The sequence below is a fragment of the Passer domesticus genome, chromosome 3, assembly GCF_036417665.1.
Source record: "Passer domesticus isolate bPasDom1 chromosome 3, bPasDom1.hap1, whole genome shotgun sequence".
NCBI lineage: Eukaryota > Metazoa > Chordata > Aves > Passeriformes > Passeridae > Passer > Passer domesticus.
The window spans coordinates 67,146,224-67,173,648 of NC_087476.1; the positions used below are offsets into that span (position 1 = coordinate 67,146,224).

Here is a 27,425-nt window from a genome sequence, read left to right on the forward strand (position 1 = left end):
TGTTTGCTGTTTTTAGAAACTTGGGTGTTGCTGTTGCCAAGCATGCAAAGTAATGTTGTACATTGGTTTTTCACAGGGACAGTAACATGGAGCCAGAATCTGTCTGCTCCTTCACTGACATCTTGCTCCTGGGAAGTGGCAGGCAAATTCTGTCCCCAAATTCTGTCTTGCTGCACTGGGTCCTTCACCTCACCTGGCTGTGGGGCACCCTGTGGTCAGAACAGTGGACCTCATCATGGAGTGTAGTTTTAAGGACATTTTGTCTGACCTAAGACATTTAAGTTCTCTCCCAGATGAACTAGTAGAGTTAACTTGGTTGTTGGTAATAAATCTTTCAACTATACATAAAAAATAGGCATCCGGGTTTAGTAATGACTTCTGTGAGCATTAGGATGCATTGTAAACTTGATTGAAAGTGTATTTCAGTTGGTAGTGTCCTAAATGAGTCTTCTGAGATCACAATTATGGTAGTTTGGGACAAAATGAATACTTAAGGTAAACTTACTTTTAATTAGCACCATTGTTTGTGCTTGCAGTAACATTTGATTTGCAACATTTGGCAGTTTGGGAAGAGAGGAAAAAAAAGCATTTACAAGAGACTCAAAACTAGTAATTTATTTTTATTATGCCTCATAGGAAATCTGTATTTCTTATATGAATACAGAAGGTATTCTCTGAAGAAGGAAAATGAGTAAGTATTTTTCTTTGAATTCTAGTCATAGGGGGAAAAAAAGAACCTGACTACGGTGCACTTCCAGTTTTCTGTGAAAAGTATCTAAAAATGTTATAATGGCAGGTGTAGTCATAAAAGGTACACTGAAGCAAAGTTGAAGAAAAGGAAAAGAGAATGTTGGCAGTAGCAACATAAAGCTTTGAAGGTTATTCAGAAATTACAGCATTTTAGCTTTATTCATATTTTCGTTCAGGTTACTTGTTTTCTGTCACTTCAGTGTTCTGGAATTGTAGTGACTTGAGTTTTAGCATGCACTCAGTTGTTTTCTTGTGACATCCTGGAATTTGGATGTCTCCTGGGCTAGGTACATCTTGGACAAATTAGGAAGCTCTTAAGTTTTGTGAAATGATATCAATAGCATAATACAGATTTTTGTACTAAAGCTTCTAGTAAAACTGAACAGCTGGAAAAAATTACAAATGTTTTAAAACCAGAATAAACAGAGCAGAATATTGAACAGAATATTGTTTTGGACATGCTGTGCCATGTCTTCTGGTAATTGTGGACCATGTCCTGGTCATGGTAGCTGGTGAACATCTCCTGTAGAGCTGGAAGAAGAGTGATGGATGCTAAGGAAAGCCAACTTCCCTTGGAGTATACCCGAAGTGTGTGTTGGGCTGAGGTTGCCTGTCAGAGCTATAATTTTTCTGGTGGTACCAATGACTTGCTTAGGAATAGTGTAATCAGTATTATCTGTTAAAATATTGACTTATGTTAGCTAAGCAATACTAATTGGATGGGTGCTGAATAATTTTTGCTGGCTGTTGCAGAATAACAGGAGATGCCATTGTAGGCTCTGTGTAGTTCTTCCACTGTTGAATGCTGCCATGAGCACTGAAAATGTCTTGAGGGCTGTGAGAGGAAACACACAAGAACTTTGTGGGTTATTGACCAGAAAGATTTTGTTCAGTCTTGCCAACAGTAGACCTAAGCTGCGTGCAAAATCCTGGCCTTCCTCCAAAACAGCTTGTGCCTCTTGTACAAGGTTCCCTGTCCATTCTGGGCTCTGACTGAGAGTCTGGACAGCCGGCCAGTGCCTCTCACAATGACAGCGACTGCATTTGGACCAGTACCCCCCAGCTCTACATCAGCTTTTTTTGGGGTGTGTGACAATAACTTCTTTTATGTTGCAGTGAGTTTAGAAGCTGTTGATGAGGTCCTTGGGTGTGGGGGCTGAGGAGGATGCTGTGTCATTCACACCTGGATGCCTGCACCAGTCCTGGAACACACCAGGCACATGTTCTTACTTCCTATCCTGAGTCATGGAGTTGCCAGTGGCAAACGAACAACCAACGGAACAGACTCACTGGGTCGCTCTGTGAGATGTGGAATAAGCCATGTGCTGGCTAAATATAGAATATGTAAACGGTATTTACTTTAACTTTGGATACATGCAGATGTTGGGAGCCTGCACTGGTGAATTTTCTAAACAAAAAATCTTCTGCTTGTCAAAAAGCAAGAGATTGGCCTTGATTATGATACCAGATCCCATGTGTCCTAGCTGGTTTCATCATGTTGCTTCAAATTGTGTTAACACCTGAATGCAAAAGTAAATGTTTGCTAGGCTTTGGGGTTTTTTTGAGATGATAATAAAACTGGTAATTTAAAATTCAAGAAATCTGTTACATTGAATGACCGAGCCCATTTTGCAAAACTTGAAAATGGCATTTACAAACACTGGAGATGATAAACTGAATTTGAATTTTGGAGATGCTATTTAGGTTGGTGAAACCTGATTACAGCAACTTCTTGATTTGAGTACTGCCAAGTTCCCTTGGAGGGCTGTCTTTGTCTTTTGAACTTTGCAGATGTCGGCTTTTTTAAGTGCATTATATGGAAGCATTTGTAGCATAAAGCTAAGAGTGAAAGCAGTGTTCTGTCATGTGCATCTGCCCAGAGACCAAAAACCTTTGCAATACTTTGGTTAAGATGTTTTGTTTCAATTTTTTTTCCCTGTGTGTTAGGGCTGTTGACATTTTAGGAATTTTTGTGGCAACAGTTCAGTGGAGGAAAACATGATTGGAGACTTGGGGTGGGGGAGACAACCCACGTCCTATCTATACCTCTACTACTGGATATATTTGGCATACTGTTTAAAATAACTTACCTTTATTTTCCTTTTCGATAAGCATATGGGCTGAGCTGTTTGTTTCTGAATAGTAAGCCACACTGTGGTGGTTCTAGATCTGTAATTACTGGAAAGGCTCTGAACACAATCAAACCTACTCTTTTGGCGTTGCCTGAATTTGACTGAAATAAGCAGCTTTTAATAGCACATATCAGCAAAATTGCCTGTTCAGAAGTTGTTGACTTTGTTTTCTTGCAGTTGAATTTTAAAATTCAACTGGAGCTTCAAGATGATGTGGCATGGTTTGCTGGGTTTTTCTGTTTGTTAGTTCTTGTGTTGTCAAGAGTAGAAAGTTAGAAATAAGTAAAAGAGAAACCTAATGCTGAACCTATGCCAAGTTTGATTAGTGTTTTCAATGGCATAAACAAGGTGTTGTGCTTGAGGAGACTTTTCACCCCTCTGGTGGGGATGGTGGCCATCAGCAAGTATGGAAGCCACTGTTCATCAGGAGTCTGCAAGCTTGTAATGTTTTCTTAATACATTTGCTTTTCTTTTTTGATTGCTGATCACCATACATTATTTACAGATGGAAAATAATGAAGGAGAGAGCATAAGTTAAAGAAAAAAAAACTTGGTGATAAATATTTTGGAAGTATCTGCAGTAGTTTTATTGAAATGGAGATTAATGTCTGTAGTTCTGAGGCAGCTGTGGCTCTTTGGTGCATTTTGTACCAATTGATGCCTCTGTGTTGATTAAGCTGTAAGTAAAAGGACTGATTTGGGTGTGTGATGGTCTTGTGTTGAGTCTCTGCTCTGTCTGTTTAGGTACAGGTGGAGCAGTAAGCTGTGAACACTAGTAGCAACAGTGATAGTGGTTAAACTTTTGGGGGCAGGTCTTTTAATGCCTGGTGTTACCTGAGCAACAGCATGAGATTATGCAGGGAGTTGGATGGGGTGGGTATAGCCCAGCAGCTGAAATCTCTGCCCCTGTGTCTTGTTGTAAGAATACTCATGATCCATAAAGAAATCACTACGTTATAAGAAGATATTAAGCTATTAGAGAGCATTCAGAGGAGGACAGTGCAGATAAGCCAAGGGCCCTGAGGGGAGGTCACATGGTAGGAGTGGCTGAGGTCACTTGGTCTCTTCAGCCTGGAGGAGAATGAGGGGAGATCTCATTGAAGTCTACAGCTTCCTTTTGAAGGGAAAAGGAGGGACAGATGCTGGCCTTTCTTCTGTGGTGCCCCGAGGGAATGGCCTGAAGCTGAGTCAGGGGGGCTTAAGTTTGAGGAATCAGGAGAAGGCTCTTCACCCAGAGGGTAGTTGGGCACTGGAAGAGCTACCCAGGGAAGAGGTCACAGCACCAGCCTGACAGTGTTCAAGAAGCATTTGACAATGCTCTCAGGCACAGGGTGTGACTCTTGGGGATGGTGCTTTGCAGGGCCAAGAGTTGTACTCAGTGATCCTGATGGGTCCCTTACAGCTCAGCAGTGAAATAAAGCTTATAGGTTTGTTCCTAAAAAACAAAACCCTCTGTTTGAGGGTGCTTTTATGGAGACCAGCTTACTGGGGAAAAAAATAGTAATATGAGGTAGGTTGTCCAGCTGCCAAACTACAAGGATGAAATTATAGAATGCTAATTTAATATTTCTCTTGAATAGCGCTAGAGATATGAGGGATGTAATACAGAAATCGAAACTAGGAATACTGGAGGGTAAGACCCTACAATCCAATTCCCTGCTACTAGGGAAAAAGCAATTATTGCCTATAATCAATGTAATAACTATTTTAAAACTAGGTAGATTTGTTCTGCATTCTTACTGAAAACCTGTCATGAAACAACACTGCTCTGATGTTTAGAAAATTCCTCTCATACCCAACTGAAACTTTTTGCTCTGGCATCTTTATTTATCTTTGGTTTTGTGCCACAGCCTTTTTGTAGTTTAAATAACTGTTGTTTCTATGAGCCTATAAAAGCTAATGTAGCCCTTTCTCATTAAAAAAAACCCAAAACAACACTTTCAGTTTCCTGCAGGACTTTCTCCTTTCCTCTGGTGGTGCTGGTAACACCTCTTGCACCCGTTAAAGGGTGAATTTCTGGAAAAATGGACAATAATGTTGCACAGTATCTTATATACAACCTCACGCAAAGCTTAAGTGGTGTTACTTCTTCCTTTTTCCACTTGAACATAACTTTCCTGAGGCACACTATGTTCCTGTTTGCTTTTTTAACATTCATTTTCATCTAGATATGGACTTGTTGATCAATCCGTTGTTCCCAGGTGGAAAGCTCATATCCTGTTAGGGAGGATTTCTCAGTGTGAAGTTTTGTAGTTAGTTGCATCTCATTTCTGTTATTCTAATCCTCAGCATTGCCACAGTTCTCCATAGATCAAGATGTAATCCACCTCTGATGACAGTTCCTTCCAGCTTTGTGTCCCAGGGAGCATCATTATGGCTGTCCTAACCTTTGTTCCAAAGTAATTACCAAAATTATGCCATTTTGATTATAGACTGCAACATGTCCAAACTAAGGTGGTGCAGCTTTTGGTTCTTGCACAATTACAAACTTCTTTTCTCTCTTTGTTGATTAGAAATTATTAAGTTCAGAGCAGAGGGCCAAATTCTGTTGTGTTTTGGTTTGGTATTGATTTACAGTAACTGTATGAAACTGTAACAATTTTGTATTCCTAGGAGTGTCAGACTAAGATCAAACAAATTCTTCCCTTTGAATTTGCTATTTCTGTTATTTATAACTGTAAATGTATTTGTAATATATAAATGCACAAGTGCAAATTGTGTAAGTCTGAGGCGGATGACAGCAGGGAACACTCTTAAAATTACTAATTTGAACTAGGTAAGTGCTGCCATTGCTTTTCCTCTCTGTTTCATGTGGTATTTTCTGCCCTATATCTGAATATGTTCTCTGACAGCTTTTGTGTCCAGTGTGTTCTTCCCACAGCTCTGGCAGAGCTCGCAGAAGACCAAATTCGAGTTCAAAGGATGACATTAGTGAATGGGTGATTGCTCTGACTGGATCTTGAAAGATTTGTCAAGTCATTAGGTGTTTATTTCACAAGCAGAAACATGAAGCACTGTTATTTTTTTAATTAAATCTGGTACATCACTGAACTGGAGGTATTTAATATTTTATCTAATTAATTTTAAAATATTCAAGTGACATTCTAGATAAATCTCATTAAAAGAAGATTAGTTTTGTAATCCACAATTTTAGAAGATTGTGATGAGGAGTAGGATACCTGAACTAAATGTGAGCAATACTTACCTGGCGTGGCGGTTTCTTTGTATGTTGTTGGGATTTAGGGAAAGGGTTGTAATGTTTTTTGCCTTAGTGTGTTGAAAAGTCTTCTTGGTGGTATGAAGCCATTTCAACAGTTGCTATAAGATCTCTCTGAATCGGTTGATTTCATTTATGAATAAATACCACAAGTAAAATACTAGTGTGTTACATGTAAACTGCTCATCTTTCCCTTTCCATGTATGAAATATAATGCATCTGACTCTGGATAGTATTGGTTGGATTCAGAAGGCTTTCTGAGGAACATATGGAGTCATTTTTGTGAGATATCAAAGTATCATTCTTCTCATCATTAAAAAATGTGACATACTTCTAACCATTGACCTCTGTCTCCTCCTATTTTTGCATGTCTACTGAATCAAATTAACTGTGCACAATGAGGATCAATGTTTCTACCTCATAAAACCCACGAGATGTGATCTGTTATGGAAAAGGACTGCACATCTGCAAGGGAAACTTTGTGTAGAACTTGAACATGTGGGTGGTCTGGTTTCCCTCCTGGAGTTTTCCAAGGTTGCCAGAGTACCTGAGTGTTTTATTGCAAAGGAAAGCTTTATGATGTTTTCTTGTGCTGAAAATAGGAAGTGTTTGTCCCTGAATTTAGAAGTAGAGGAAGAACTAGGATGAGTTTCATTCTGCAGCAAGAAAGCCATGTTAAAAGAAACTTGCAAGTATGTTTTGTGCAAGATTGGCCTAAATCACCCTAATTAGGATTTAGCCCTCGAATGGCTGTATCAGCTCTTGTTCCGCCTCTTGAAGTAAGCAATGATAACATGGCAACTGGCTGCTGGAAAATATCATCTGCTGTTAGCAAACTGTCTAAAATGGCTGAAGTGTATTTGGTTTGCTTTCTTACAGCAGTTGTTTTTATCTGTTAAATGATAAAGTTGTTTAGATGCTGGGAAGTGCATTAAGTTTTTTGAAAGATGTAAGCTGTCTGCTCAGTACTTCTGAAACTGAGCTGCAGGTTTGTGCCATCAGGTGCTCTTGCTCTCATTCTGAACAGGGATTAGAGCAGCTGACAGTGTCTTATCTGATCCAGAGAATCTTGTGCTCCAGTAGGTAGAGAGCACAGTAGCGATTTAGTCCTTGTTAAACAATTCTTAAAGTGTTTGAGCATATGCAGCTTTGGCTTTTGCATACTTATGTGTTTCTCTTGGTTGCTGTGGATGGGTGGAATGTAGGAAAATAGAGATAGTGATGAAGGCAATCTCACCCCTAAGGAGTTACAGCTGTGCTAATTATCAAACATTAGGATCAGGCCTGCCTTTAATAGGCCACAGCCAGATCCAATTAGGATGGGTATTGCAAAAGAGTAGGTTAGCTGGTTGAGGAGGAAGATGGAGTTTGTTGGCTGTGCAGAGAAGAAGGAGTCAGTGCTGTGAGGAGCTGCCCATGAAAAATCACCAAGAAGGTACGAAACCTTTGCAGTAAGATGTCAACAGGTTGCTTGAATACAGTGAGGGATTTAAACAGCAGTGAGTCTGGATCAGCAGTGATGCTTCTGTCAGACAGTTGAAGGCCTCCTCTCTTGAAACTAGATTTTTATTCTTTGCAAGTTACTGTTTCTTTGTTATTAGTTTATCTAGTATGGTGTGGCAGAAAATAGGGGGACTTTGGAGTGCAGTTACCTATACTGGTGGTTCTCTAGAAAATGACTATTTTGTGAAGCCAGCAGAATGCTCTTCTGCTATTAGTGTGCTGGTCGCAGTTGCTTATGAAGTAGGTCAAAGGGGCCTGAGTATAGACAAAAATATGAGACACACATGTTGGGTTTTTCATTGTTAGAGGATTAAGTAAGAGAGTTACAATAGCAACAAAAAGGCCATAAACTGTACAGCTTGCTGGAGTTCATAGGCTGTGAGGTTTCATGCATGTGCCTAAAGGTCTTACTGTAGATACAAATAATTTGCCTACAACATAGGAACTGTGTAATAAAGAAAGTTACTGCTTCAGTTAATGTTTCCCAGAAGGAAGAAAAATTTGAGTCCTTTATTTAGGGAATACCTGTTTTGGTAAAATGCTGTCACACTCTTATACTCTTGAGGTGGTTGTTGCAGAAGAGAGCTCACACAGGTGCAAGAGGAGATGCTAGGAGACGAAGCTGCAGAGAATGTGACACTTGCCATGGTGGCAGGTCCTCTCAGGAGGAGTGATGCCTTCTTTCCCTTCCCACATCCTGTGTGCAGTCTTTGTTTGCACAAGTGATTTTGCCCATGCTGACAGACTTACCCTGAGGACTGTCATGGTGTTGTCTCATGGCTGCTACTACTTGTGTGTCCTGTTTTGGGCTGGGATAGAGTTAATTTTTTCCTAGTAGTTGTTATAGTGCGGTGTTTTTTGATTTCGTGTGAGAATAGTGTTGATAACACACTGACATTTTATTGTGCTAAGTAGTGCTTAGAATAAGTCAAGGACTTCTCAGTTTCTTTTTAATGAGGATGATGGCTGAAATGTATATATGGGAAGGAAGAGGGGGGAAAGTGAATCTGCAGAATGGTAAAATGATTAAATATAACAAATAAAGTTATTTAGTGTTTAAGACAGTGTATCTTTTTTGGCTATATCTGGTCAAATATTTCCTCCATAAGAAAGGAAGACTTTCCATAAATCATGAAGATAAGTTCTGCGGAAATACATATATCCATGTGTGAGAGAGACCTATGTGGTTCTTCTGTAAAAAATTTTTTTCATACAAAGGGTGATGCCTGTATGATGATCAAAGATTATAAGATTTCATTCAAAATCATGATTTGACTTCTGCTACTATAGTCTTCAGTTTTTGAATGTAGATGTGCTGTTTCACTTCACAGATACTTAATGACAGTGCCTGACATGTCAAAATGGCTATTGACAAAATAGCAGTTTTAACTTATAGCTACTATTCACTTGCTACAGAGAGGTGTCTGGTTGGAGTTAGTCAGTACCTGCTATGTATTTCACTAAAATATTTGATATTAAGTGCTGTGTCTGTAACCAAATGGAAATTAGTCCAAATCCATAAGTCAGAAGCAGACTGTTTAAAGACTAAAGTATTATTTGTAGACTCTAATAAAACAGCATGGTCCTGTTAAGTTTTCCTTTGCTACTACTTGGAAACCATTGCTGGTATCAAGTATAGCCATGTGAGGAGTACAACTTGATTTGGTTGTTTAAATATGAAGAATCATCTCAGTCTTGCAGAGATAAATGAGTATTTTACATATTTAATTACATGTTTAAGAATTATGGCCTAAGCAGCGGTCACTATTTCACTAGATATTTTTTGTGCCATTCGGATTTAGAATACTTGTAAATACTTAAATATAAAAAAGTATGCAATTGGGAAGGTCGATATCCAAGATAAAGCTTTTGTAATGTGTAACTTTTTCCTGTATATCACCATGCCCCTCAGGCTGATGCTGTGGTAATAAAGGAATGCTGTTCTCCTAATATGTGTGAGATGTACTATTCAACAGTGAAATGACACCTCTGTGTATAGTGCAGTTTTGAAAGCCATATTTTTAGGAGGGTAAAAAAATGGTAAAGAGTAGTGGGAGGGGAAAAGCATAAAAATTGTTTGAAGGCTGGAAAAAATACTTTGCAATGTGAAACTTGGTATTGATTTTGCGTAAAGAAGACTGGGATGTAACTGGCTCACAGCGTTCAAGTACCTTTGCAGAGAGAAAATTCCAAGGAAATTACAGTATGTGAGAAACAAATAACAGGAAGCAATAGCTGGAAGCTGCAGTCAGATAAATTTGAATTGGAAATAGCAATGATAATGAGATTATGTGGAGAACTGGGGACAATCATAAGATATGTGATAAGAAAAATCTGTTGTGGAGAATCTGTCTGTAACAAGGTCATTATGAGTAGCATGTTCTTTGTAAAAAGTTACAAGAAACATTTCAGCCTTCATATCCTGTTTGTGTAGAAGCTATGGAAAAACCCCCATATTTCTTAATTAAGGGAGGAGAAAATGTTCTGGGAGGTTATCAAAAATGTAGGACAAAAACATTTCTTGTGGCAAAGACTCAAAGATACATCTTCTCTGAAAAATAAAATGCAAATGTTCTGGCAAATGCTAGAGTTCTAATATTCAGTACTCCAAAAATCAGTCATTTTAATGCAACCTCATTGTAGCACTTTAGTTTTGAAATTAATCTTAATTATCTTTGTCAAATTAGTCTTAAGCTGTGAGGAGGATCAATGGCTTTGCTTTTGCCTTCAAAAATGGCAGCTCTCATGAAAGGAGTACTCTGTAAATGCTTTGAAAGACTCTACAGGTGGGAGAACAGGGCAGTAATTTGGAGGTGAAATTTCCTGACCTGTTGTACATGACTGTGATAGGAGAATAACTTTTTCTGACCTTTGGGAGGGAAGAGAAGTCTGATTTCAGAAAAGAATCTGAACTTTATGCAATATTTTTGGCCTTGTTTGTTCACTGTATGTATTTTGCCCAAGGGTTATTTATACTAGGTGTGCTTGAGCTGGATACTTGTCTCTTTACAAAAATAAGAGTGCTGTGGGTCTTGGTGTTATGAACAATTGTGGATGATAGCTTTCATAAAACAGCCTTAAAGAAGTAGCTTGTGTGGGAGTCAGAGCGGAGCTCATGGGCCCTGGCAGACAGTGTTACCATAAGATCTACAGAGATGTCATGGAAGGGTTCCTCGAGAGACCTCTGAAAAAGCTGTGAAAATATTCACTAAGCAAGTTGTTTTTTTAATGAGAATGGTTTCCTATCTGTTCTTTCTTTGGCAAGATTCATCCATTTTCCTGCAAGGGAGGAAGAAATATTGTAGGGAGAGCATGTCTGGGGAGAAATGTGGGCAAGGAATGATGATTCACTGAGCCTGAAGCTGGTGCAGCTGGGTTGGGCTTTGCAGGTAAGGGCACAGAGGTGAAGAAGGCTGGGGAGGCTGGCAGAGGTGCTGCAGAGCACAAGCAGCAAGTGAGGGTTCTCTTTGGTCACACCAGCCAGCCAGGTCTTGCAGCAGACAGCTGCAGTGGAGATGGACTGTCCCAGAAGTGGAGCCAAGTGAACAGTGAAACAATCATAGCTGCTCCTGGGAAATTCTTGTACATGCCAGGGCCAAGATTTGCTTCTGCTTTTCTTGGATCTCTGTCTTGAGCTTCTCATAGAAAACAGCAAGAGAGTTGGCATTGCATTGAATTGGGAGTTTGACCTCCTGGAAAAGGGGAGTTGAAAATCCAAGGGCCAAGCATGTGAATTCTTGTGGTTTAAGAGCAGAAGTCCAGTCTAATATCATATAACTCCCCAAAGCACTACATGTTTCCAACCAAATCTAAACCAGTACCAAATACCAATGTCAGAGTTAGAGCCCTGTTTCTGAATTGGCCTTCCATTACTTGAGTTCTCTTCAGATGGTCTGCAGTCAGTCTTTTCTCGTAATGGTACTTGAGTCTCTTATACTTCTGTTCTTAGTGTTTTGAACAGCAGGACTAAAATTACTGAGTGATGATTCTTTCCTTCTCTATTCCTCAGTCTAAGATATTGGGAGAAGTAGGAAAGTAGCCTTCTTTCACAACTGAATGATCCCAGCTTCTCTTCCTCAGTATTTCAGTTAATTCTAGGGCTTCAGGAGTACTCTGTGTGCCTAGCATTACCAGTGTTTGCTGGTAATGTGCCTGGAGATAGCTGTTTTGCTTTCGCTTGGGGTCACCAAACAAGCTAATTTTCTATATATAGAGTGGTTTTAGAAAAACAAACATACTTGTTCATGTGAAAGTACTGTTAAGTCAGATGTGAGAGGTAACAATTTGGAAAGAAATGTTTTGCCATTTGAAACTGTGTTACAAGGCAGAGAAATTATTTCCCTAAACATGGAGATGATAGTTATTTCTCACAAAAACATCCCAAAAGAAATGATAGTGTTTATTTCCAGCTTTATATGGAAGTTAATGATATTCTGTAGTGCTTGATCATCTCATTTGAATATGTGTGCTCTGGTTACAGTGAGCATGAACCAGCTTTTCAAATTTTGAGTCTGTTTATTTTGAAACTGATATTTGCAATTTTGGATTAAAAAACAATCCCTTAAAATTGGGGTTGTGTTTACCATGGCTGTTAGATATTGTGATATTGTTGTCTGAGTATTTTGTTGTGCACTTTGTGAGGTATTTACAGTGCAGTCACAGATCAAAAAATGCAAATCCTCACTCTCATAACCCGGTCTTTTATTTCCATAAGCTGGAGGGCTAATAGGATCACTAGTTTATTAGCCCAAGAAAATTTGCAAGAAAGAACTGGAGGAAAGAAAGGCATAAATGCCTTCATTTAAATAGTGGGATACCACAAATGAGGCTGGATTTAGTTACTTTTATTGGACAGTGTAAAGACAACCAAAGAAGCTAATGGTCTCAGGCTGTGCAAAGGAGGGATTTACATGGACAGTGCTGGAAGGCTTCTTGCTTTCAGGCTTCTCTTGATGAGATCTGTACCTCTGCCTCAGCTCTTGTTTGTGAACAAATACTTCTGGGAAAGCATGCATCTTTGGTGTAAAAATCTTTGGGTATATTTTTGTCAGACATTAGAAAGGAGAATGGTCTTTTTTTTTTAACTAGGAGAATAACAGGCATGGTTCCTGTGCTCCTGTGCGAGGCACGGCAGCCTGAGACATCTCTGTGAGTACAGCCTCTGGAAGAGCAAGAATATCATGATGTAGAGTATTACATAGCAAGTGTCATCCAGGGTAGCACACCTAAAAAGTCTGTTATGATCTGTTAATAAAATAATCAGTGTAGAAAATGTCTGAAATGGGTATTTTATCACAGTTGGACTGGTTGATCATGAAGGTCATGAGGCTTTATGATGGAAGCAGTTGATCATGAAGGTCTCTTCTGGTTGAATGACTTGTCTGCACCAGCAGCTAAAATCCACACCTCTTAAAGGAAGCCTCCTGTCGGTCATTTCCAGCCTGTAAGTTGCCTCTGAGACATACATCAAATAAAAATTGGAAAGTTGACACAAGAGCTGGACTTATAGAGAAACCCAAATTGTCATGAGTGATATCAGAAGGAAACTTCAGACCATTTCTGTGTTGTTGCACCAGAACTTTCTGTGTGTCAGTATCCTCATGTCAGGTACAAAACAGTATCTGGAAATATTAGGCAAAAAAGAGCTCTTAATTGCATGCATTTTTAAAGCTTATAGATTTACTTGAGTGGCCTTTATATTACCAAGGACAAAGAGAACATTAGTCTATCTTCTGAAGTAAAGTCATTAAATTGGGAACAAATTAGCACATCATCTGTGTGCTCAAGACTTTGAGGATAAACAACTACCTAAATTCAAAATACATGAACTAGTAACAGCATGACTCTTACATCTCACTGCAGTATATCCATGTGATCACATTCCACTTTTATTTTGCACACAACTTTTCCTAAGGACTTACTCGAAACTTGGATTATGCTTTTAACAACCCGTGATTCTGACATTCAACAATGATGAGTTCACATAGTTAAATTTTCAGTACTTAAAATAACAAAACAAAGCCACTAAAAAAAAAAAAAATGCAACCCCCAAACCAAAACTTCTGTTAATTGAATTCAGATGTCTTGTTTGGAGAACATTCAATTAAGCACAAGAAAGGATAAATTTTAGTTCAGTCAAAAGGTGAGTTTTAAGTTTTAATTTTTTTATTTCTTGTTGTATAATTGTGTTATTTATGTGTCCTGAAAACTGTCTGGGTAGCACAGTATCAAGATTTTGTTTGTATTTTCTTACTTAACTTTTTTTCTGTTTACTCAAAAGCCAGGTTATATTTCCAGCTCTAATTTCCATGTCTAGCTTCAGAGTCAGTTTCAAAATGGGCATTTTGTTTTTACAAGTGTTCATAAATTTGAGATTTTAGAAGGAAAATGTTCAATTGTGTCTTTAGATTGCAGAAAATAGTGTCATCTCTAAAAATTCACTTTGACCTTGTTTTTAACATTACTTGATGCTGGAAATGGTATTGGCAGTATGAAGATAATGGTTTAGCTGGAGGTGAATAAAAATGAGTGTTTATTCATAATAGTGCCGTGTGAAACTGCAGCTGCACAATACTTGAAATATTGGTGATGTTTCCCTCATTGTTTTCATGAAAATAGTCACTTTTCATAATTAGTTGTTCTGTTGTCAGCCTGGGAAGATCACTGAGGGCAGGAGGTCTCCTGTGACCACCTGGGCAGTCACTGGGCAGTCTGTTATGCCATCAGGACTGCTGCCAAGGACTAAGGAAGTAAAATCAGTAGAGAAGCTGGAGAATGGGTGCGGGACTCTCTGATGCAGGGAGCCAGGCTGCCCTCAGCTTCATCTGGTGCCAGTGTGAGACCAGTCCCAAGAGAGGCAGAGAGCAGGAGGGTGGGAGAGGAAAGCCTCCTGCTGGCAGCCCCAGTGCCCCACTGGAGGCTAGCATTTGTTCTTGCCTCTGCAGTGGGTGCTCTGGTGGGCAGCTTGCTTTTGTCAACATTTTTGTAGGTGATTGCAAACTGGGTGTTCCCTGTCTTCTGGACCTGGAAAGGAAGATGTTTCTGTCAGTTTTCTGGAAGCTTTAGCTGCACAAACGGCACCAAGCTGTAGTTCAGGCAGGATGTTTGTTTGCCTTGAGTTGTTGGAAGATTGTTTTATTGACTGTTCCATAACCCCAGCAGCCACTGTGTGTATGGATTTCATGCTTCCTGATGCACCTGTACCTTGGCTTGTCCTGGAGGATCTTCCTCAGAATAGTTGCTGCTACGGCTGCCCATGTGGCTGCTGCAAACACAGGGTGGCAACAGATCTGAGACTTACTACAGGACCACGGTGCTGCTGTGTGAGACAGAGATCCCTGCAGGCATCTGTGAGCATGGGGAGCACTGTTTTCCATGGTGGCCTTGCACAAGGGTCCCTCATGGCCAGGCTAGCAAATCGCTGCTGTGGGACTGCCAGCCAGGGCTCTGTGGGCTTTGGCTCCTGCAGGCCCTTGGGAGGAGAGCGTGACAGCTCAGCTGTGAACTCCACTCCTTGTGTGAAACAGAGAGGCAGGTGGAGTGTTGATGGGGCTGTAAGGATGAATTGATGCCTGCTTGCTGTCATGGGCAGCAAGAGGCTGTTTGGAGGCTTAGGTTTGGTTTGTATTGCAGCAGAAGGCTCTCAGATATTGCATGGTAGGAGTGGTAGTTTGGGGCTTTTCCTTACTGTTGTTTCATTAAAACAGCATTCCTTGCAGTTGAAGGTGCAAAACTGTCACGGTTCAAGTGTTTGCTAGAAATGTAACTGGAGGATGGAGTACAATGAGAGATCAGGGTAGCAGGCCTTTGTTTAATTTGGCAAAATCTCAAATGCCATTGAGTAGTAGTGAGTTGTTCAGCTTCGGTGTTGAATGTTCTCTCTCCCTGTACTGTTTTTCCTTCTTGTTGCTGATCAGATGAATGACTGAATCAAAAGTCTTCGGGAAGAAGCACGTCAGCAGCACTAGCACAGGTCTCCCGCTGTATGGCACAGGATGCTCTTATGAGTCAAGAAGTATTATTTTTTTAAGTATTTTGTGGGGTAGGGATTTCTTCTAAAGTGAAGGCAGGAGTTTAAATAAAAGTGTGAATTTCAGTTTTTCTAAAAGCAGCAGTAGGAAGAGAAAGCAAACAGGTTTTAGTGCAAGCAAAAAAAGAAAATCCCAAAGCAGCTTGTAATCCCTGTGTATTCTTCACACTGCAAGACTTAAACAGAAGTAAGCAGCTTCGCAGGATTCCTACTTTCAAAATGCCTTGTTTCAATTCAGAGCTGCTACAAATGAAAATGTAGTCAGGAACTGTATCTCAGTGAATTATTTCATATATTATTTCATATATTCATACATTTTAGTTTTGGACTATCCAAAGATGCACTTGCTGATTTGATCATTAATTCAAGTTTAAAAACACCCTTGTTTCTAGTATCCCACAGTTTGCTATCAGCCATAAAAACATTGCTGTTCAAGTGCTTTACACAAAGTGTGGAGAAGCCAGAGGGTGAATGCTGTGTGCTGGGAATAACTGATTTGATGCAAATGTTCAGCACTCAGCGGTTGTGGTGAAAGCCTCTCATGCAGTACGAGATGTGGCACTTGGCAGTGCTGCTCAAGAAGGGAAGGTGGCACTGCTGAGGTGCCTCTCTGGGCTGATCACTGACTGGGCAGGGTGGCTGGAGGCTGCTGCCAGGGTGTCACCGGGGCTGCAGAGTGGCACTGGCAGCCCAGTGATACAGGTGCTGTATTTGCACCCAGGTACAGCTCAGGGCAGGTTTGGAGAAGGCAGAGGGATGGTCGTGTGCTGGTTGCGATGGTCTCTTGGGATGCAGAGGGAAATGGGAGTTTGAAGTAGGGTCTGGTTACTGGGTGTGGTTGTGTTTCTTTCAGGGTGTGCTAGAGTGCAATAATGTTTCATAGAAGTAAATGTTCATTACTGTGTTAAACGCTCAATCTCCGTTAGGAGATATTCTTTATTAATGAGAATGCTGAATGTATGAGTGGAATATTTTTCATATGCTATGGTGCTACAGCTATTATGACATATGTGCATGTTAAGAAAGATATCTATTAAGGATGAGTACTCTTAGTACTTAGCAAGGAGAGATGTAACATTTTGATTATATTTGCAGATGATGCTGAAGTGAAGATGCTGTAAGAATACCAGAAAGGGCAGAGACACATTTCAGAATAATGTAGAAATAATACATTAACAGTAAATAACAGGTCAGTTGTGGAAAAAAAATATGGAACTGCCATACTTGCAGAAAAATAGTTAAAATGCCCAAATTGCATAATGTTCTGGGTCCTAAATGGCATACTAAGAACGGAAGTCAAGTAAAAAACCAGATTGTGTGCCAGATTGCAAGGAAGTAAAAAAGACTATAATTTTAACTGTGTGAAAACAGTGTTATGTTAAATGTGAAGATGCTCTTCCATTTGTAACAGCAAAAAAAGTTCTAATCACTGAAGACATAATAGCTGGGTTTCTGATATTTTTTGTACTGCCTTTATGAGTTTCCTGAAAAGTGTGAACTGCCTTCACTTACTTCTGTACTGAAAACAATTTTTGAGATTGTAAAATGCTTATTTCTCTGTGATCATTTTAACAGAAACCGTAGTTCATCCAGGATATTGCTCAGCAACTGGGAGGAGTAAAACTGCTCTCCCCTTTGTGATCTTGGAGTGACTAAATTGTTCCTAGATTTTAGTTGTACTGTGAAATCACATTTCCCAGCCTTTCTGAACTACTATTAACATACATTGCTGTCTTATTCTGTCTGGGCGAAGTCACTGCTGACTAGCAATGTAGTATAAAGTAATACAAACACAGTTAAAGTTCTTGAAACTGCAGAGTTGTCTTTTATTTGTGTTGTACGCTTACAGATGTATGGGTGCTTAGGAAAGGGTGCCTTGATTGCTTGGTATTTTTGTGTTAATATTGTCAGAATATTGTATGAAAAGAAAAATCTACCTTATAGCAGCTCAGGTTTCTGCAGGAAATCCTTCTTTCCTTCAGAGGAGAAACTATTCTGCATAACCAAAACTTAAGTAGCTGAAAGTTTCCGATGATTTCAGGTCTGTCTTCCAGCAGAAATTGTTCTGAATGTTCATGTGGCTTCTGATAATTTGAGAATCTGTTCTGCAGAACACCTGAGAAATTAGCATTGGGAATAAGTACCTAGGTAAATAGTGAGTTTCATTAATTTTCTCTTTCTGGATTGTGGGTGTTTTTTGGTTTTTGGATTTTTTGTCATTTGTGGCTAGAGCACCATTATCTAATGTGATGAACCTATTTGCTTCTGGTGCATCTGCCTTAGCCCCAGCAATGGTACCAGTGTTAGCCAGTGAATAGGGCTCTGTTGAATCCACAACTTGGAGAAACAGCTATGGAAGTCCAAAAACTTTTTAGACACTGTTCATCTTAATATTTGTTTTCTTGTTCATTTGTGCTAGAAGAGGAGAGGGATCCACCTGGAATGTTTTACTGCACGTTTCTTGGCACTGATGTGCACTGCCCTTTCCCTCTGTTGGCTCCCACAGTCATTTTGAATGTGTTTACATTTCAATGTGTCCAAATTACACATTCAGAGAAGATGAACAAACCTGATGAAATGTCTAGAGAAAAAGTCCTATGAGGAGCATCTAAGGAAACTGTCATTGTTTTGCTTGGTGACCCTATCACTTTTCACCTGAAAGAAGTTTGTAGCAAGGGGGTGTTACATTTCTTCTAAGTAACAAGCAACAAGACAAAAGGAAGTGGCCTTAAATTGTGCAAGGAGAGGTTTAGATTGGATTATAAAAATTTCTCCACTGAAATGGTAGCATTGGAACAGGTTGCCCAGGGGAGTGGTTGAGGCACCATCCCTGGCAGTATTGAGAAGATGTGTAGATGTGCTGTCCAGGGCCATGGTTTAGTGGTGTACTTGGCAGTACTGAGTTAATGGCTAGACTTAATGGTCTGAGAGGTCTTTTCCAGCCAAAATGGTGCTGTGATTCTGCAGTCTCAACCAAGGCTTGTGACTCCTGGGAGCTGTGGACATTGGCAGTTGTGAACACTGTCTCAGACTCTGTAGATGTTTAACATAAAGGAAGTGGTTCTGCTGTTGCTGGTAGCACTCCCAGATTCAGCAGTGATGGTGGAAGAGGTTGAGGACATGGCCTGTTCCCTTGAACAAGCCTGATCCCTTGAACAAGGCAGGTATTTTGCATGGGGTCTGGGCTTTTCCTGGGATCTGCGTACCTGCAGTAGCCCAGGAGGATGCAGTGTAAAACAGACTTTACAATGTCAGTGACGAGGTGATAATATCCAAGTTTCTGCTTGTTTGTTTTTTTCTTCTCTGGGCGAATTCATAGGGGATGACCTCTGTTAGTTAATAGCTTTCAGGCATGGTACTTAAAATTTGACTAAGCATTCAGCAAGTGCCATGAGAATACATGGTGAAAATGGATTCTGTCATTCAGTGGCAGTATAAAAAGGAGGGTATCATCAAAGCTATGGTTTGTTGAGTGCAGAAAGAAGCATAAGGCTCTGAAATTTTTTCTTTAACTGAAGGTGGCAGGAATATGCTTACCCTCCTGGCATCCTTCCCAGGCCAAGCAGAAATGTAGTAGCTTAATATGACATAATGATTCCATGCAAAGTTCCCTTTCTTCCAGTCAAGACTGTAGAATATGCTTCCATTATAATAAAGGCACACTTCTAAATTAGCAGGTGAGACAGAAGGAGAGAAACAAGGAACGAACCAAACCCAGAAAGAATATATGAGCACAACTGGTCTTCCTAGTTCTGCTGTCAAGCTCTAGAGTTTTTGGTTTTATTGAGGGTGGTGGAATGATGGTTTCAATATGTTTCATGCTGTGATTCATGTATCAGGCCATTTGTTTTTTTTAAAAAAAGGCACACAACCACCCTGGATTCAACTCTGGATGATGTGTAGGATTCTCTGTCTTGCTGCAAAATTGTAGTTTTACACACACCTCAGTTATCCGCATATGTGAAATCCTGTTTGTGCTCACTCAATGCATGTTCCAGCTGATGGCACTCTATTTATGCTTCTTTCTTTAAGTTTCCGTGATCTAAAATGGCAGTATATTACAGGGTTTCTTTGGAGCTAAATGCATTGCTTGTTTACGTGCCAACAAAGGAGTCAAAAGTGTATGAGTTTATAAAGTCCTGGGCTTAAATAAATGAATAGTAAACTTTTAGGGATGTTGGAAACTTGATGTGGTTTTAGTTAATAGTGAAGTTAGTGAGTGCTGTGCCCTACGCGAGTGTGTCAGAGGGCTGTATCCTCTTTCCAAAGAGGTGCTAATCTTAAGGCTCAGTCCTGCAAGCACTGCTGAAGCAGACCTTATTTTAAAATACCAGCTCCTCTCATGTCTTTCCAGAAACTATTGTATTAAAGTAACCCATCACAGGGCTTTTATAATGGTTCACTTTTATAACTCTTACAAAATATGTCAACAATGATTTGTATTTAAGGATGACTGAAGACAAAATTGCTATTAGAGATGTTTGAAATGATGACACCATTCTGTCTTATTTAAAGGAGGATTACAAAGAAGGGAGGAAAGCTGCCTGGCATGGGAGTAGGAGCTCTGGGCCCAGTCAAGTCATTTGAAGCATTTTATTGCTTGTGTCTTGGCTGCTAACTCTGATCTCAGTCTAAGTAAATACACTGGTGTCTTCTGAAATACAAGTATGGGTAATCCCAGAGCCATTGCATTTTGTCAAGTCTTCTATCTCGGTTTTTACCTTCTTAAAGTCCCATTTTCAGCTTTCTAATTTTCAATAATTCAGGCTGGTATATTTTCTATGTCAGGAATATGTCTAGGGCTGGGTTGTCTTTTTTATCTGTTTGTTCCAATTTTATTTAAAAAATAATGTACTGTTTTTAAACAGGCAGCTATGGGAATTACTTTGTTTCTTAGAGTTTGACAAAAATAAATTTTGGAGGGCTCTTGATTATTAAATAATGTAATACAGTGGAAACTGCTGTGGGAAACGAGAAGAAAACAGTGGAGACCTCTTAAACAGCTTGTGTGAAGCTGCAGTGGCAGCAGAGAGGAGGTATTTTCACAGCTGTATTTTGTTTGGAGTTAGGGGAGCTGAGGAGCTGACACTGGCTGACCATAGCATGAGAGCTGCCGATAGCGGATCCATAAGGATGTCAAGACTTGGAAGAAAATGACTTGTGGTAGGAAGTCTGAGATGAATTTTTGAGGTCTAGTGAGGAAAGTAATGCCACAAAAGTCCCGACACGTGTCCCAAAGCCTAGAGCGTTGTCAGGCCAAGAGACACAGAAGCCCAGAGCAAACCGCTGCAACTTTGCTGAAAGGCTATTTCACGTTCATATCAGGGTAGCAAATTGCTGTGGCAGTGCAGTCCACTGAATGTGCCCTTTTCAAGTGTATGGGTTGTGATCAGATGGAAAGAAATTTGGTGTTGGCATTATAGTGATTTTTGAGGTTTTTTTTTTTTTTGGTGTGGTGGTTTTTTTTTTGTTTGTTTGTTTTTTTTAAAGAATTTCTTCCCCACTGGAGTCTATTCAAAGGGTAGAGTTCCATATTCTTCAGAAGGTAGCTCCATCTTTGAATCAGAGGCCAGGATAACTTACAGAATTGTTAGATTCTCAGTGAATGTCAGAGTTGCAGGCACCATCCCCATAGCTGCTTGTATGTCCTGATGGTTTTTACACTGCAGACTATTGTTTCTCTGTCTGGTGATGCTAGGTTCCTTAATTTTTAAGTACTTGGCTTTAAACCACAAGAATTAAAAAACCCCAGACCAACAAAGAACTCAGTAAAAAATACAAAAAAAGATCACCAAACAAAACCTGTGAGCAGTGAACACTTGAATACATGGAATTTGATTTGACTTTGCTTCTGCAGTGCTTGTGTGAACACATTTCCTGAGTGAAGACTGCATCCTAGATGGGCCTTAGGAGAAGTCAGTTTTGCCTTCTGTTTTTGCCTGGGGAACTCAATAATTTAACTTCAGAGTTCCTTGCTACTAATTACAGGAATACTTAGAGAACCTCATCTGTAAAGGGACAGAAATCCCATGTGAAGAAAGACAAAGCCATAAGAAAATTAATGAGTGAGATCTGGATGTTCTTGCCATGCAAGCATGCTTTTACTTAAGGAAATACGTAACTTGCAAGTGTGAACTGATCTGTAATTTTATGTAACTTTGTATTTAAGCTTCTAATGCACAGAAAATCACAACTCTAACTTTGTAAAAGGAGAGAGGATGCTTCTTGTGTTACAATTGTATAAGTTTTTTTTTTATTCTTCTTGCATCCTTGGGGATAAAACAGAGAGAATGACACATTTAATTGTTAATATTTTAAATATATACTATATAAATAGTAGTTAATAATAGCCTTTTCCTAGTATCACAGTTGCTGTTGACAGATAGCATTGGACAGTAGCCTGGCTTAGCTCTAGAGAGTCTTTAAGCTTTTTTTTAAATGTAAAACAGTATAAACAACTCTTTAAATTAGATTTCTCTAGCTAGATTTCCCTATCTCTTTTTATAATGTCTTCTTTCAGAGAAATGTAGAATCTAATGCAGAATAAAGGACAAAGGATTGCATTTTTCATGTATCTGAACATTGATTTTAGTATACTGCAATTTCTTTACTCTCTATCTCAGCCAAACTCAATGGAGAATTGTAGAAACTAAATACTCTTGCTGAAATTACCCTGTGAAATGTAGAATAGCACCACTCTGCCTGCTGTATGATTAGACCAAGAAGCCTATTCTCACCTTTCAGTGGAAGTCAAAAAGCATTGTCATAAAGTTCTGGCATTAGAAAATAATTTTTACTCTTAAACAGAAGGTTGACAAGCGCATCCTTAAAATGTTACACCATCATACGTAATATAAGTGTATCTAATTTATACTGGTCTGTAGGATGTGACAATGTGAATACCTTTGCTATCACTTTTGAAACAACTAATTTAATGTTATATAGAAATCCCCAAACCACTGAAACAAAGCAATCATTGTTGCTTATATATATATATATATTTATATATTTAGCTAGTTATATGTAGATATAGTAAAAGAAATTACTCTAATCCATTGAGAAGTTGAATTTAGAGAATGACTACTATATTGTCATACATGGCACAGATGTTTTTCATATATTTTAAGATGTCTCTTGTAAGAAACGTTGTCTGCAGGAGGCCTGGTGAGTAGCAGTTAGAGCTCTATTAAACTACCACATCTTAGTGGTGACATCCCGATGTGGTTCTCCAAGCTAAATAAAACACAGGAAAATGATATAAAAAGAAAGAGCACGCCTAGGTAATTGTTACCAGAGGTGAATGTTTGGAACTCAGAGTTCATGAGTGCGGTCAAAGCATCCAAGAGCAGTCCTAAGTAAACAGTTATTCCAGTGAGTCCAAATGCATTTTAGACCCTCTTAGTTGCCTTCACCAAGTCTGAGCTCTTCCCAGTTAGGTTAGGAGTAGATGTATAAAGTGCAAACCTTTCCAGGCTTTCTAGAGAGCACAAGAGAAATAATACTGATTTGAAGACTTCTGTGGAAGCTGATGACACTTGGTCTGCTTCTGGAGTTTTATGGCGCTGCTACAAGTGTAGTTACCTTTTCCACATAACAATGTTAGTGCAGAACCTGCCATTGCTGACACTTGTGCAATGCTGGTTTAGTCATTGAAGAGCTTAAGGCAGCAAGAATTAATCAATACATCTGAAAACTTGTCTTTTAAAGGTTTTCACTCAAACTTTTGAAAATTGAAAGCATACAAAATCCTTATCAAAGAATCAACAGCCAAACTTTTGCTGTTTCAAATGGGTACATGTTTCTATTTACTGCTGGATATGCCTGAGTTGATGAAACTCATGGGCACTGTGTAGAGTCTTTCACACAGGTAAGCCTGGTTTATGCATAGTGGGTCCTCAGCTACAGTAATGATGGTAGCATTAGATTTTGAAGAGCGAAAACAATGCATTCCTTTTTTATTCACAGGGCATCCTACCAAATGTTTGCAAATCAATCTAACAAATCATGCACTTATACAAAAAAGGGTAGAAATCTTATTTAAGATCATGAGAAATGAGGCTAAAAGCAGAAAAGGTAATATTTTTAGAAATCATAAGGTTTGTGCTGGACTCTTGCAGTGCTTTGTAGAGGAAGAAGAGACTTCCAGAAATACTGACTTTTAAGTTACCTATTCCATGCAACAAAATCATTCTTCTCAGTAAAGGCTGAAATCTAAAGTAGAAGTTATGTATTGCAAGGGTTTGGAATGGCAGGAATGGGGTTAATCCTCTACTTTTACAGTTGCAGGAGATGAAAAGGTGCTGAAATAGAAAGGCAGGTTTAAGTCTAGTGCAATCCACTGTGCTTGCTAAATCTTATCCCTTGTTTTTGAACGTGCAGTTTCTGTACAGAAATTCTTAAAATACAAAACTCCTGCACTCAGAAGTCTGTGTCACTCAAATGCATCTGTTTGAGACTGGGGTAGAGAGGAGTTAAAATGTCTTCATGAATAGGAGCTGGATAGTGTGAAAAATGAGTAGTTTGGCCAAAGCATTTATAGTAATGGAAAATATTTCTATTAAATCATGTTGAAGTCTCAAAAGCCATCTGAGGCCGTAGTATTTTTTTAGTAGAGATTAATAAAATTTTATGCTAATGTGTCATAAAGAAGAAATAGCTCATTTAGGTACATTATGTTCCTTATCTGACCTACTTATATGCTCCATTTTGCAGTTATAGGCGTCTGAACAGACTTGGCAAGAAATGCTACTTCTAATTTTGTGTCTCTTAAGACCTTGGGGGATGGGAAGTTAATAATGGTTAAACAATTTGTAATATTTTTTTTTTTATTTCTATATTCAGAAAAGAAAGCAATGCAAAGATAGCTGCTTCTTACATAGAGCACTCTTGCTTTTCAGGAGGCATATAAGTATATGGAAGAGTTTTACAGTGGTTCTCCTGTGGCACAAAAAACTGGTTAGGAGAAAAAGGAGACAGACTTGTAAAAAGGCTCTTTTTAAAAATTTTCATTTGTACTTTTTAAAATCAGATACTAAAAAAACCTGAACTATGGAGAAAGTGAAAAACAACATACAGCTTGATCTTGTCAGGCTACCTCATATGGGGGGTCCATTTTCCTGGATGCAGCTGCCTCTGTAAAGATGTGTGACAAAATCATAGCAATCATATGACTCAGATGTTGTGAAAAGCACACGCAAGGAAAACTCATTTGGCTTCAGCACAATAAAAATATGAATAATTCTTTGGAGATCTATGTGACCAATTTTCTGTGAAGTGTATTCATTTTTTCTGTGCTAGGAAGGTGCTGCTGGGGTCAGACCACAGACCTAGGCAGCTTCTCGGAAATGTGCCTCCAGGGACAGGAACTTCAAACCAAACACCCAACAAACCACTCCTTCTGGATAGCATTTGCAGTGTAGTACTTAATAATACTAATAATAGTAATAAAAGTCTTCCTTGAATAACTGGTGAATTGCCAGCTGGGTGTTTTCCAAAATTCATTGACTTGCTGTTTGCCAAGATTGCCTGTGCAGGATGAAAAGAGAGAAATATATCTACGTAAATGCAGCAGACAGGAATAAAGCTTGCAAGTTGGGTTAAGTTTAAATAATAAAACTCTTGTCTCTGGAAAAATGTCATGTGAAAGAGCAGAGTTGATGTCTGGCACTGATGTAAGAGGAAACTCTTGACTGGTATCATCTGAGAAGGTGTCTGGTCAGATACAAATTCCCTGGAGTTTGTAGCCTGAATGGCAGAGTGAAGTGAGACTAAGAGGCCTTGCACTTGACAAGGTCTTCATTGAATCTTCATCATTATGTACTGTGTCCATCCCTCAGCCTCAGTGTCATTGCTTTGGTAAGGGGAGCCTTGTAAAGACAGGGTGGAATTGCAGTCCTGTACCTCAGCTGTGCAGAGAGAGGGGGGGTCTCCTGTGTTGGCTGTGCTGTTCCCTGTGTGGCAGAATGTGTGCACTAAAAGGGGAAGTGTTGTGGCCATGCCACCATCACTCCTATGCAGTTTCTTCCTCTGCATCATGAATGCATTTCCCCTCTGCTGTGCATGCATTCTGCACATTAGAGGGGAAAAACGTTTTTTCTGAAGTAGTCAAATGGCTTGCAAATATTCTTGCAGTTATCTCTCACTTAGGAGGAAAAGGGGGAAATGGAGTAATCATAAGTCTGAAAAAGTTTCTTCATACAACAATCAATAAAATTAACTTCTTACCAAGCTAGTGAAATGATCTCTATGCATTCAGCTGGATGAAAAGCTTTCACAGAGTGCTCAAAGAGATCCAAAGGAAGGGAACTGATTTTCAGCTCCCATAATGGCTCTTTTCTGCAGTTTCCACTTTGTTTCTGTTCTGCTTTAATAAAAATGTTGCCCTTTTCCAAGTTGAAATTTGTATGCTTGTTTTTACTGGATTGTATCTTGTATTTTCAGACCATTGCTTTAACGTATCAGTATGTTTCTGTTCTCCTCAGAGTTTCAGAATATTTTAAGTCCCTTCATTTGGTATTGTTATCAAATTTGATACCAGTGCTCTTTAATGCATCTTGAGTAATGAATGAGAATATTGAGTAATAGGATCCAGAACAACACCCAAGGGAAGTTAGCCTGATTAAAAACAAAAAAGGACATAATCATTAAAAAGAAATGTTGCAGGAATAGGACCTGGTTTAATTTGCCTGTTGGTTCTAAAGCAGCATTATCACACCAGGGTCATTCCTGGCAGATGCTTAACTAATTTTCTCTTGGATATTGTCAGTGCTGTCCAGTCTTCATCCCCTGATTGTTGCAACACTTTTCTGTTTTCAGTTCAAGACTGTTGGGTTTTGATAGCTACTTTTAGAGAGTTTTCTTTCAGCCATATTTTGGCTCATTTAATCCCTGTTAATGCTCAGATACAGTTGTTACTGCAGCCTTCTGCAGGCACATTCCCAAGTACGTTACCTGGATGCCATGGATTCAAGCTTATTTACAACTGTCAGATGTTTCTAACTTGCTGGTTTCTGCACTACTCTGATCATTTTGTGTTAATTTGATGCAGTGTCCATTATTATTCTCACATTGTCCAGCTAAGAAATGAAGTCAGAGACCAGTGTTTGTCTGTGTTATTTCAGTGGATGGCAGTTCAGCTGTTGAACTGTGAGCTTTTCCCAACTTGCCCCTTTAAATTTTGAACAGGTTTGTTGGTAGCTGTGTAGATGTAGGTATTACTTGACCACACAGCTTGAGAGAATTTTTTTTTTTCCTCAGGAACACCTGTGTGTATTTATAGAACTGACTCTGCATTTTGTTAAAGTAAGCCTTACTGGGGAAATTAAGAAAAGAATGGAAGTCATTACAAAATATTTGGCACACTTTTTGACAGAAGGTAAAATAATATTTCAGGAGGGAAAAAAAGGACACTGTATTTAATTATTTAATCTGTGCCCACTTGCTGTGTGATACCAGAATGCTGAAATTAAGAACCATCTAAAAAGTAGACTGAAGTTAGCAACAGGTTAATGGGTCTTTGAAGTGCATTTAGTAAAGAGCTGCCAGGCCTCAAAGATAGATCACAGTCTTTGTTTACATAGCAAAATGAATTAAAATAAAATTGCAGTAGTTTGGCTTAATGGCAACTTTTTTCTTTTTTTTTTTTTTTTTTTGGTCATTAGGTTTTCTCTGCAGTATTTCAGTAGAGCTGTATTTGTGCTTTTCCTTTGCATGCAGGAAAGTACCTGGGTAGGGCTGTTTTATTTCTTGATTAAATGTTAATTTTCCCCCCCCTTCCTTGCCCCAGTATTAATAA

At 39.2% G+C, this 27,425-nt stretch overlaps 1 protein-coding gene across 2 annotated transcripts in view; it reads left to right on the forward strand.

Annotated features, from left to right (window-relative positions):
- Window positions 1-27,425, forward strand: part of UST (uronyl 2-sulfotransferase) — a 151,780-nt gene that overhangs the window by 21,571 nt on the left and 102,784 nt on the right. The window lies entirely within an intron of this gene.